Below are 12,884 nucleotides of genomic sequence, written 5' to 3'. Positions count from 1 at the left end.
CACTGGTGTACAAGTATCTCTTCAAGACCCTGCTTTTAATTATTTTGGGTAAATACCTAGGTACATGTTGTGGATCATATGGTAGTTCTTTGTTCAATTTTTTGAGGAACCACACTATATGTTTTCCATAGTGTCTGTACCATTTTACATTCCTACCAGCAATGCACAAGGGTTCTACTTCCCCATATCCTCACCAATGTTTGCTATCGTGTGTGTGTTTTCTGATACTGGTCATCCTAATAAGTGTGAAGTGTATCTCATTGTGGTTTTGATTTACATTTCTCTAATGATTAGTGATGTTGAGCATCTTTTCATGTGCTAATTGGTCATTGGTATATCTTCTTTTTTTTTTTGAGGCAGAGTTTCACTATCGTTGCCCAGGCTGGAGTGCAATGGCATGATCTTGCTTCACTGCAACCTCTGCCTCCTGGGTTCAAGTGATTCTTCTGCCTCAGCTTCCTGAGTAGCTGGGATTACAGGCAAGCGGCCATTTGTATGTCTTCTTTGGAGATCTGTCTATTTCAGTTCTTTGCCCAGTTTTGAATTTTTTTTTTAAATTGTTGAATTGCAGGAATTCTTTATGTATTCTATATGTAAATTTCTTATCATTATGTATTCTGTATGTAAATTTCTTATCAGACAGAAATTTCTTTTCTTTTTTTTTTTTTTTGAGACGGAGTTTCGCTCTTGTTACCCAGGCTGGAGTGCAATGGCGCGATCTCGGCTCACCGCAACCTCCGCCTCCTGGGTTCAGGCAATTCTCCTGCCTCAGCCTCCTGAGTAGCTTGGATTACAGGCATATGCCACCATGCCCAGCTACTTTTTTTTTTTTTTTTTTTTGTATTTTTAGTAGAGACGGGGTTTCACCATGTTGACCAGGATGGTCTCGATCTCTTGACCTTGTGATCCACCCGCCTCGGCCTCCCAAAGTGCTGGGATTACAGGCTTGAGCCACCGCGCCCGGCCCAGAAATTTCTTATTTTTCATTTCTCTGAAGATGAAATCTGCAAATATTTTCTCTCATTCTGTGGATTGCCTTTTCACTTTGTTGGTGGTGGTGTTTGTTTGATTGTTTGAGACGGAGTTTTGCTCTTGTTGCCCAGGCTGGAGTGCAATGATGTGATTTCAGCTCATCACAACCTCTGCCTCCCAGTTCAAGCTATTTTCCTGCCTGAGCCTCCCACGTAGCTGGGATTACAGTCATGCACCACCATGCCTGGCTAGGTAGTATTTTTTTTTTTTTTGAGACGGAGTTTTGCTCTTGTTACCCAGGCGGGAGTGCAATGGCGTGATATCGGCTCACCGCAACCTCTACCTCCTGGGTTCAGGCAATTCTCCTGCCTCAGCCTCCTGAGTAGCTGGGATTACAGGCATGTACCACCATGCCCAGCTGATTTTTTGTATTTTTAGTAGAGATGGGGTTTCACCATGTTGACCAGGATGGTCTTGATCTCTTGACCTCGTGATCCACCCACCTCGGCCTCCCAAAGTGCTGGGATTACAGGCGTGAGCCACCGCGCCCAGCCGGTGGTATTTTTTGATGTACAAAAGTTTTTAATTCTGATAAAATCCAGTTTGTCTGTTTTTTCTTTTGTTGCCTGTGCTTTTGATATTATATCCAAGAAATCATTGCCAAATCTAAATCATGAAGCTTTTTCTTTGTGTTTTCTTCTAAGAGTTTTATAGTTTTAGCTTTTACATTTAGATATTTGATCCATTTTGAGTTAGTTTTAGTATGTGGTATAAAGTGTGTGATATTTTTACTTGCAGACTGGTTGGGAGAACAGTATTAGAGACTTTATTTTCTGAAATCACTTGAGAGTAAGTTGTTGACCTGATGCCTTCTCAACCCTGAACTCATTAATATATCCCCTGCAAACAGGGACATTCTCTTGTAGAAGTCCCAAAACAGCCATCAAAATCAGAAAATTAGCACTGACATTTTACTAGCAGCCATCTTCAGACTCCATTCATAATTTACCAGTTATCTCAAAAAGGTTTTTTTTTTATTATTATTATCATTGAGTTTATTTTATTGTCTCAAGCTCTGCTGAACTCTGGATCCAGGGTGTGTCAGTAGGGTAGTGTGATGCCTCCTGTACCTATCTCTGCCTCCTACAGTCCTTTTTATTTATTTTATTTTATTTTTATAATAGAGATAGGCTCTTGCTGTGTTGCTCAGGCTGGTTTCAATCTCCTGGGCTCAAGCAATCTTTCTGCCTCAGCCTCTGGAAGTGCTATTACAAGTGTGAGCCACCGCATTTAGCCAAGTCCTTTACCCTCTTCAGGAGGCTTAGCTTGCAGTTTCAGCAGAAGGATAGATTCCCAGGAAGACTGTGAGAGAGATTTGGAACCCAAGTTGTTAATATCAAATACACTGAACTTTACTGTAGCCACCATGTTCTGGCTCTAGAGAAATGTGAGTTGCTAGTGAGGTTGGTGTCATTTTCTGTATCTTCTGTACCGTGAAGTCCTTCAGAGATCCTGCCCCTGGTCTTCTTGTTCTAAGGCCACAACAGGTTCCCTTTTTCTCTGAAGATGAAATCTAGATCTTCGATTTTTGGAACAGCATTTGGTCTCTTGACCCTGGAACACCAATTTCTTTAGCAGGTGGTTCTCTGGAATCAGTCCCAAGCTATGGGTTTTTCATAAATGCCTTGTTGAGAGTACGTAATTGAGAGGTGCTGTAGGTAGTACGACACTGTCTGGCTTCTCTACCAGGTTGATCTTGTTTATGGTTCTGGCTTGATTCTAAAGTCTCAGGTCTGGTCTTTTCTGGAATCTGTGCCTAGTTCTTTGATTCTGAAACCAAATCTGGATTCTTGACTCTTCTGTATTGATTTTTAAGCAAGTTTTTGTTTGATAGCATAATCTGTGTAAAGTTTCTGATTGAAGGTATTGATGAGAATTTTCAGTTGATCTTTTGTGAATTTGGTGTGACTGTACCTATGATTTGTTGCTTCCATCTTGTGTGAAGAGTTGTCTTCAGCCATGCTGGAAGCGAGTCCCAAGAAGGTCTTCATAGTGAAAGGATTCTGTCCAGAATTATGCCTTGTATTTGGTTGTCATGTGTCTTTAGTATCTTTCATTCTAGATCAGTTCCTCAGTCTTTCCTTGAGTTACATGACCTTGACTCTTTGGAAGAATACAGGCCCATTGTTTTGAAGCATGTCCCTTAATTTGGGTTTGATAGTTCCTTAGGGTTAGATTCAGGATGTGTGTGTGTGTGTGTGTGTGTGTACATGCACTTGCATGTGCACAGTTGTTTGACCTAAATGGTCCTGTACTGCCTATGTTTTTCTGAAACTTGCTTTCTTTCCCATCCTGCAAGGGCATTTGTGTGGTTACATATGCAGCTAGATCATTCATTTTAACTGCAAGGTGGGATTCTGTACTATGAATATACTGCATTTTGTGTAGCTCTTTTCCTTTTGATGGATTTATGGAGTTCACAATTTTTTGCTGTTACTAATGATGATGCAGAAATCCTTTTTTTTGCATTTCCTTTTGTGGATCTAGATTTTCTAGGCAATAGAAATTGCTCCTTTGTAATGTTTGTTATTGATTTTTAAAACTTGAAGTATTTCCAGCATACTAGAAGTGCAGAGAATGGTATAACAACACCTCACTTTAGCACATGTTAATATGGGCTCTAGAATCTTTAAGTTGATAAAATTATCATCCCATTCAATAAATGGCTAAACTGGGACTTTTACTGGGACTTGTTCTAAGTTGGTATCTCACTGAGTGAAAATGATTGTTAACTATAAAATTGTCTCAAAACTATGTAGCTTTTTTCAAGAAGGAGTTATTTTGGGAAAACCAGTCAGGTTTAAAAAACAGAACATGTATACCTCTCAGATGTGACCTGTGAATAAAATACCAGGTAGGCTCAGCCAACTTTTCTTTTATGCGTCTTTCATGTCTTTCTTAATAGAGTTTAATAAAATGAAACAGGAGGAGGAATCATCAAAGGTTAAGAATAATAGACCTGAAAGAATTGCTTGGAACCTGTGTAGATTCATTTCTCATCTTGGATCCTTTACTTGGCATCAGGTGAGATGAGACATCCATTCAGGAATTCATTCTAAGTCTATTTTGGTACTCAGGATAGATTTGAGATAAATCAGTTCTATAGTGAGGTGTGACATTAGGCAAATCAAGGGAAGGAGGAGGAAAGGAATCAGGTCAGAGCTCAGCTTACTTCACCCAACCATGGGACATGGGGCCCGCGCAGTGGTACAAGTCTATAATCCCAACGCTTTGGGAGCTCGAGGCAGGAGTAGTGCATGAGCCCAGGAGTTCGAGATCTGCCTGTGCAACATAGCAAGACCCCATCTCTGTAAGTAATAATAAAAAAAATTAGCCAGATGTGGTGGTGCACCCATGTAGTCCAGCCAGTCAGAAGGCTGAGGTGAAGAATTGCTTGAACCCAGGAGGTTGAGGCCACAGTGAGCCATGATCATGTGTCTGCACTCCAGCTTGGGCAATATAGTGAGAACTTATCTCTAAGTCAATCAATCAGTCGATTAATGAGTCAATCAACTGTGGGACATGAAATTCTACAAAGATAGATAGATCAGAGATACAGATAGGGTTAAATTCAGGACTTTGAGAGGAGTGCAGTGTCAGGAGTTTTATTGAAACAGCTCATTTTTCACCTGCAGAAATGGAAACAGGAGGAACTGGTCTCCTGACTTACATACCTGCAGGGAGAGATCTGTGTGCAACTCTAGAATGCAGTTCCCAGACCAGAAGCAGAGGCTTGTGCCCAGTTGTGTCGTCCCACCAGTTCTGGAAAAATGAGATACACTTAGTTACCAGCTCCTGCAAGCTTTGGAGATGTGGCCTCAATACCTAACACGAAGTCTCTATGTGCCTGTTGGTGGGTGTTTTTGTTTTTAATGTTTAATCACATCCCTAGGAGTATTCCCAGGTTTGCTTGTTAATAGTGGAATACTATACAAAGGAACCAAAGAGGTTTCTTAACATTTACACTACATTGGAATCCTATTCCTGATTGAAATGGTGTTTCACACGAATGTGGCGTTTGTTTTAATGTTCTGGTATCTGGGTTATGGGTAAGGATAAAAGGCCTGTGGCCTCCAGCCTGAAAAACAGCAGCAACAACAGGAATCACAACTGGGAGTTAGTTTGGGGTTTTGGCAGGTTCGTTTTTTATAGTGTTTGAAGCACTATATATTTGAAGGCAATAAAAATGAAATGTCAGTATTTTAGCATATGGCAGAGTAGACATGTTTCAGTCATCAGTTTAAGATTCTGAGCATAGTGTATAAATAGTAATTCCAAGGGTATTTTTTCCTTCATCCTTCCTAGAGATGCAGAATGCTTGGCATTTGAAATGAGGCCATCCAGGGCCTCAGATTGCTGCTGCAGATAGTGGAGGCCTGTTGGTAGCTGTCTAACTCACATTTATGCCCAAGGCCCTGGGAGAGACCAAAGCAGAAGCAAGGCCTCACTGGACAGGTACAAAGCACTGGCAGGCATGGCACACATTCACTCTGTCCTCTGTCTTCATGGCTGTCAAGGCCCGTGATGGGTTGGCAGCTGGCTTAGGTCTGGCATTTGTTCTGTAGATGGCTGAAATGCCCATCATGGAAGAAGAATGTCATCATGGATTTTCAAGGAAAGGGGCTCTCTGTGTGCAGGTGCCTGCTGCTGTGCACACACCTTCCCATGGAGCTTGTGGGTTGCATCTCAGTGTGGAAGACGAGGAGTCCCTGGGCTTCCTGTAGTCCTGAATCTACCATTCACCCCATTTGTCTCTCTATTAAAGGCTGGGGCAATACAAATGATGCTGAGTGTAGCTTTGTCCTTTATTTTTCCTCATGAAAACCTCTGAGGAATTTAAAGGAAGGAAAAGAAGAGTAGCCTAAAGCAGGTCTGGGAGTTGGGTGCCTGGGAATTCTGGCAGGACTCCTACTAAGTGACCTTGGTCACTTCACAAAACCTCTCGGATTTGGTGTCTTCACGTGTCAGGTTAGAGGGTTGGACCAGGTGATCCTATGGGTTCTGGTGCTAGAAACCTGTGACTGTGATGTTGACAGTTGGCCATTCATACATAGGTCTGCCTTCCTCATGTGCCCTCATTGGCTGTCTCTGTTGACAGTGTTTTTCCTTAGGCCTTATTCTCCATAAGAAACCCACGACCCAACGTTGTTTTGAAATCTCCACTGGGGACCTTTAGGAACTTTGCAGGCGTCAATCTCTGTATGTTGATGGAAATCAGATGTCAAGAGAGGAGGGCATGCATGTTAATGAACCATATGGACTCGATTGCATTTCAGGCTCATCAGACCTGACCTTTTGAGACGAACCACTTACCTTTGGCTTTAACTTGAGCCTAGCAGAACAAAGTAAAGCTCTGACAATGGGGGAAAGGAATTTCAACTTTCTCTGCTCTTCTAATCAATCAAACTGAAAGTCTCAAAGGCCAAGTATTGCAGAAATAACAAATGCAAATAACTTAATTTGCATCGTGAATATATATTTTTCAAAATGTATCGGCGTTTTCATTGGCTTTGAGTGAGAGGCTTATTTCTATATTTGGCCCTTAATTTTACATGTAGAAATTGGGGCGGTTGCCTCCATTTGGTTTCTTTTTATAAGTATTTATTAACTACTTTTCATGTGCCAGATTGTGTGTGGTAGGTGCTAGAAAGAGCAATAAGGCATAGCTTCTTTCTTCAACAGCTTGTCCCATAGTGAGATGGAAGTCACGTTGGGGCAGTTCCGAAAGGATGTTATTTGCCCGGTGCTGAAAGAGTGAGTGGAATACATGGAAACTTGGTGGGGGCTTGGTCATCAGAGCAGGTGTCCCTGAGCACAGAACAGAAGTATCTCAAAGGGTGAGGAAGAGGCAGCTGGGTCTGAAAGCTTGGGGCAAGGGTGGTGCCTGTCCAGATCAGGACATGGGCATGGAGGCCTTGAGCCTCCTGGAGAATGAAGGCAGGTGAGTCTGATGGGGTGAGAAGGAAGAGGGTGGGGAGGATGGTGAGGCTGGAGAGGCAGCCAGACAGTGGTGGTGCTGTATCCTGGGAAGGAACTTTACCTTGGTCCTTTGGCGGTGGGCAGTGGGCAGCCACTGAGGAGGGTCTGGCAGTGAGGTACTCTTCAGCTGTGACCCTTTTGTAGCAGATAGATGGCAAATAGATTGGACTGGGTGAGGCAAAGGAGGCAGAAGACCCAGAAGGTGAGAACTGCTGTACTGGGCCAGGGTAGAGAGGAACAGAGCAGGGACAGATAGGCAGGGGCCGGGGAGAGTGGTGTCATCAACGTAATGGGGCCCACATCAGGAGCAGGACTTTGAAAAGATCTCTTCTGTTCCCTGAATCACGGTTGGGCCTTGCAGGACCAGTTGTTCTCTTTGTTCACCTGATCCCTTCTCTTTGGTGCTGATAATCTCCCTCAAATATCCAGTGGCCCTTGGTTGTTGGGTCATGTTTACAGATAAAGGACCAGGTCACTGGTGTAGGAAGCTGGCACAGTCTTCTCTGATACTATGGCCGGCCTTGCTGGGAGACCAGCTGCAGGATCTGTGGCTATTGGTGGATAGGTGTGCTTAATACTTGGTAGCTTTGACCTAAGCCACTGGTTCTCAACCTTGAATATGCATTAGAATCATCTGAGTTGCTGTGAAAATTCCCAATGCATAGGCTGTAGCCCCAGCCAATGACACCAGATTCTCTGAGGGTGGGACCAGAGATGGTTGCATCTGCAGCTGAGTTTGGGAGCAGTGATCTGAGGCATACAGTGAGGGAGCAGGAGGACAAGAGAGTGCCCAGTGCCTTGGTGGGGACCTTTTTCCTTGGCCACCCACAGGCTGAATTAGAGCATTTTCAGGGCTTGGTGCAAGATGAAAATGCCAGACTCCTTGTTCAAAAAGCAGTAGAAAAGTTCTTTTAAAGGCACTAAAAGGCAAAGGATTTTCCTTTCTTTCATCTCTACACTTGTCGTGGTGCTTTTTATTTTCTATTTTAAGTCATTATAACCAAGGACAAATAAAAAATTTAAATTATTAGCATGAATTTTACCATTTATATTGTGCAATGCCAGTTTTAAATGCACATTCAACTTGTATGTGGAATGACCAGAAATACACAATTTGTATTATATAGTTTCTACATCGTATGAATTTCATTCTTACCAGAACAGAGGGAACTAACTTATTCCCTCGTTTTGTCTCACACATGTCCTGCCACCACTGTCTTGTTCAGTTCACTGATGAGTCCACAGGGACTGTCAGGACGGGAAGCCATGGGTCGCCTTGTTTGCTTTCTGAGTCACCATGTCCATGGGAATGGGTGGCTGACACAGGACAAGACTGAGCAAGAAAGATTCTGATGGACTTTCTCAGCCATTCAGCTTTCTTAGAACACCATCGTACTTTCTGTGTTCAAGGCAAGTTCTGGTTCAGATGGAAAGTGTGAGCTCTTGGTGCTGTCAGCCCGTTGTTACACAGTCATTGAAGTAACATGCTTACCGTACACATGAGTTGAGTGTCACTGAACCCCCATGCATTGTGGGCCCACCCAGTGCTGTGCTCAGTGGACAGCAGGGAAAGGCATCAGACCCCCGTATTGTATGTATCACTTCTGCTCATGCCCACATGCTGCAGAAGTCCTGTTGGACTAAAATTGGGCTGGGTGCAGTGGCTCATGCCTGTAATTCCAGCACTTTGGGAGGTGGAGGCCGGTAGATTGCTTGAGCCCAGAAGTTTGAGACTAGACTGGGCAACATAGGGAGACATTATCTTACAAAATTTTTTTTTTTTTTTGAGATGGAGTTTCGCTCTTGTTACCCAGGCTGGAGTGCAATGGTGCGATCTCGGCTCACCGCAACCTCCGTCTCCTGGGTTCAGGCAATTCTCCTGCCTCAGCCTCCTGAGTAGCTGGGATTACAGGCACACGCCACCATGCCCAGCTAATTTTTTGTATATTTAGTAGAGACGGGGTTTCACCATGTTAACCAGGATGGTCTCGATCTCTCGACCTCGTGATCCACCCGCCTCAGCCTCCCAAAGTGCTGGGATTACAGGCTTGAGCCACCGCGCCCGGCTATCTTACAAAATTTAAACAAAACAATGTAAAAGAATTTAGCCCACTGTGGTGGTGCATGCCTGTAGTCCCTGCTACTCAGGAGGCTGAGGTGGGAGGATTGCTTGGGCCTGGGAGGTCAAGGCTGCTGTGAGCTGAGACTGCACCACTGAACTCCAGCCTGGGTGACAAAGCAAGACCCTGTCTCAAAACAAAAACAAAAACAAAAACAAAAACAGAAACACAGAGATAAAATTGTTAACAGTTTCCACATGGCTATAACGGAGCATTAAACTAAATGCAGAACCATTTGAGTGTGGGGCCTTGTGTGCCTGCTCAGGTCACATGCCTGTGAAATCAGCCCTGTCACCCTGTCATGTTGCAGCTTATCACAGCCCTGTCCTCTCTGCCCCCATCCTGGCCGTTTTTCTCCATGATGAAGTCTGCCCCCTCACTCTGGACTCCTGGTCTGCATGCGGATCACCCTACTTCATGCTGCAGCTGCCCTGCACTGCACACCCAGTGTCCCACGCTGCTCCACTTCTGACTTCCTTTGTCAGACTTATCTTTTAAAATATTGTCACTGTGTCTATTGGTTGTTTACTTTTTACATTTATTGTCTCCTCTGTCAAAATATAAGTTCCCCAAGGGCAGGGGTCTTAGATCAATTATGGGAAGGCAAGAGGCAGCTCAGAATTGACTATGCGCTATTTGCTGTGTATGGTTGCAACGTGATAAAGCAGGCATTACAAGCTAAAGGCAGATGGAGGATTTCTCAGTAGGTAGTAATTGGGCAACTGGTTGCAATTATGGAAAATTAATCATTTTAGATCCTTACTTTATACCATACCTTAGAATAAATTGGAGTGGAATTAAAGAGATAAATGTAATTTTAAAAAATCTCACAGAGGGTACTCGCCTTCCTAAATATAAAAATGTATTACACCACTCTAGTAATGCAACAGATGGTGCTGGGAGAGCAGGAGAGAAACCTATTAGCAGACTAGCTGAAAGACCTGAAAGAGAACCTGATTATTTATGGGAAGTTGAGAATATAATAAAGGATGCCATTTCAGAGCAGTGGCAAGAGGTGGATTTTCAAAAAAGCTGTTTACAACAGCTAGCTAGTTGTATTTTTTATTTTTTATATTTTATTTTTGAGAAGGAGTCTTTCTTTGTCACGCAGTCTGGAGTAAAGTGATGTGATTCGGGCTCACTTCAACCTCCACCTCCTGGGTTCAAGTGATTCCCCTGCCTCTACCTCTGGAGTAGCTGGGATTGCAGGCATGCACCACCACATCCAGCTAATTTTTGTATTTTTAGTAGAGACAGGGTTTTACTATGTTGGCCAGGCTGGTCTCAAAATCCCGACCTCAGGTGATCCGCCTGCCTCCGCCTCCCAAAGTGCTGGGATTATAGGTGTGAGGCACTGCCCCCAGCCAACAGCTGGCTAGTTTTTTTTTTTTTGAGACGGAGTTTCGCCCTTGTTACCCAGGCTGGAGTGCAATGGCGCGATCTCGGCTCACCGCAACCTCCGCCTCCTGGGCTCAGGCAATTCTCCTGCCTCAGCCTCCTGAGTAGCTGGGATTACAGGCACGTGCCACCATGCCCAGCTAATTTTTTGCACTTTTAGTAGAGACGGGGTTTCACCATGTTGACCAGGATGGTCTCGATCTCTCGACCTCGTGATCCACCCGCCTCGGCCTCCCAAAGTGCTGGGATTACAGGCTTGAGCCACCGCGCCCGGCCACAGCTGGCTAGTTTTAAAAATTGTTGGTACATATTCTGCCTAGCTGACTTTCTGTGGCTCCTTTGCCTCCAGTATATTCTGATAAAGAGAGGGTTTGTCTTAACCCTCTCATGACTGCCTCCTTGAGAATTGTCTCATGGCATTTTCCTCCTGGCCAGAGTTAGAACTTTCAAGTCCCTGCATACGCTGAGCCCTGTGCAGCCTGGGTCCCGCGCAGCCTGGTCCCCTTCCCAAAACAGCACAGTGAACTTTTCAAGACTTTTCAAAGCTCCCCAGCTGATTCCTGGGGAGCTTCCAAGCTTCCAAGCTGTAGCTAAGGTTGAGAACTTTGGTTTTAGTAGGTTCTAGCATCCTTTTGGGGCATAGTCCAACGTCTAGGCTAAGAACACTTCCCCAAAGGATTAGGGCATAAGACTTGCCAGATTCTTGTAGTTGGGCAGGGATGGAGGTACCTCTGGGGTCTTTCAAATCATCCTACTTATTTAAAGAGGACAGAATGCCTTCCCAGAGGATCAGAGGTAGGGCCTGTAGCTACTGGTTCCTGCCCCCATTGGCAGTTCAAGCAGACCAGCAGGCTTCCATGGCTTTTGAGAAAGCCTCATGGCAAAAAGACCTGCAGTGCATGGTGAGGAGTACTGACTATCAGCTGGGCTGGAGCTGATGCGGAACTGTCTGCAGTGTCTGGGGCTGACATCAAGGGCGGGCCCAGGGGAGAGCATGCAGGCACTGAGAAGTGTCTGCATTTAGGTCTTTGCATATACTTATTATCCCATCCTTGAAATTAAGTGCACTTCTAGGCATTTGGGGGATTTCCAGTAAATATTAGCTGGAAAATAATAGCTATAAAGAATATTCTCTAAAGCAATGAAAGAAAAATGCCATTTTGGTTTTCTTAAGTTCGTAATCTAGTCAGGTAGATTAGCTCCTAGAATTAAATATCAGTCACAATCTTGGATAACATTTTTACTTTCTGGTGCCTGCTTGGCTTCTGTTCAGGAACTGGCAGGCTGAGTCTGCAGGGGCCCAACCAGCTTTTAGACCAAGCCAAGTGCAGCCTGGAGGGCCTCAGGGGACCAAAGGACCCTTCCAGGGACACACAGGTAACACTCCTAGCTCTACTTTTGAGCCGTGTGTCTCTTCCTGGGCTACCTCGTCCTGGGTAGTCTTAGGGGGCTGGCAAACATAAATGGACTCTACTAACTTTGACATTTCCAACCTGCTGGAGCATTTAGGGCTCATTTCTGATGAAGCACTCTCAATTCCAGCTTGTAGACCTGCTTTGGATATCAGGAGTAGCATCTGAATTTCCATCAGTATGAAGTGGTAGAAAGAGAGACACAATAGGAAAAACGCTGTGTAGACTGCAAAACTCTATGCAGATATGGGGTGGGATTAAAAATAGTATGATAAATTGTCGATTTTTGCTGAATTTATAACAGAATGATGGATGCTGTCATATCTGTTTAGGGACTAAATGGCACTGGGGAATAGAGGAGAGAAGTGTTCAGGAGCAGGTATTGGCTGACTTGCTTAAGAAATAGAAGTTTTGCCAGTGTGTCCCCATCTCTACAAAAAATTAGCTTGGCATTGTGGCATGTGCCTGCAATCTGCACTGCATGGGAGGCTGAAGTAGGAGGATTACCTGAGCCTGGGAGGTCGAGGCTGCAGTGAGCCAAGATCACACCACCAAACTCCAGCCTAGGTGACAGAGTGAGACCCTGTCTCAAAGGAAAAAAACCAAACAGATTCGTAAATTAGCTCTCTTTGAACTTAAATATTAATCTAAAGTATGCAAATATATGAAAGTAGTAGTTATCTTTTTGAGTGTGAAATAAGAATACTCTAAAAAATAAAGTAGCTTATGAAATTCAAATAATTTTGTTTATTAATGGCTTATAATTACCATGAGAGGTATACGAGCTAAACAGACAAATAACATACTTGTTTAACACTTAGACTGGTTAATTCATAAGCTTCTAATCAGACTTCCCTCTTTGGTTAGTAGGTCTGGCATTCTTTCCAAAAGTTTATTTACTTTTTAAAAATGAAATGTTAGAAAACTGTTGTTTTAGAAATGT

General features: G+C 43.9%; 1 protein-coding gene and 1 pseudogene across 1 annotated transcript in view; one reads left to right on the top strand and one right to left on the bottom strand.

Moving 5' to 3' along the window:
* DTD1 (D-aminoacyl-tRNA deacylase 1) overlaps positions 1-12,884 on the top strand; it is a 155,496-nt gene that overhangs the window by 43,246 nt on the left and 99,366 nt on the right. The window lies entirely within an intron of this gene.
* On the bottom strand, positions 2,385-2,993 carry LOC104652208 (double homeobox protein A-like; annotated as a pseudogene).

The sequence above is a fragment of the Saimiri boliviensis genome, chromosome 9, assembly GCF_048565385.1.
Source record: "Saimiri boliviensis isolate mSaiBol1 chromosome 9, mSaiBol1.pri, whole genome shotgun sequence".
NCBI classification, from domain to species: domain Eukaryota; kingdom Metazoa; phylum Chordata; class Mammalia; order Primates; family Cebidae; genus Saimiri; species Saimiri boliviensis.
The sequence above is the reverse complement of the archived record's forward strand: the minus strand, read 5'-3'. Positions and strand labels throughout refer to the sequence as shown.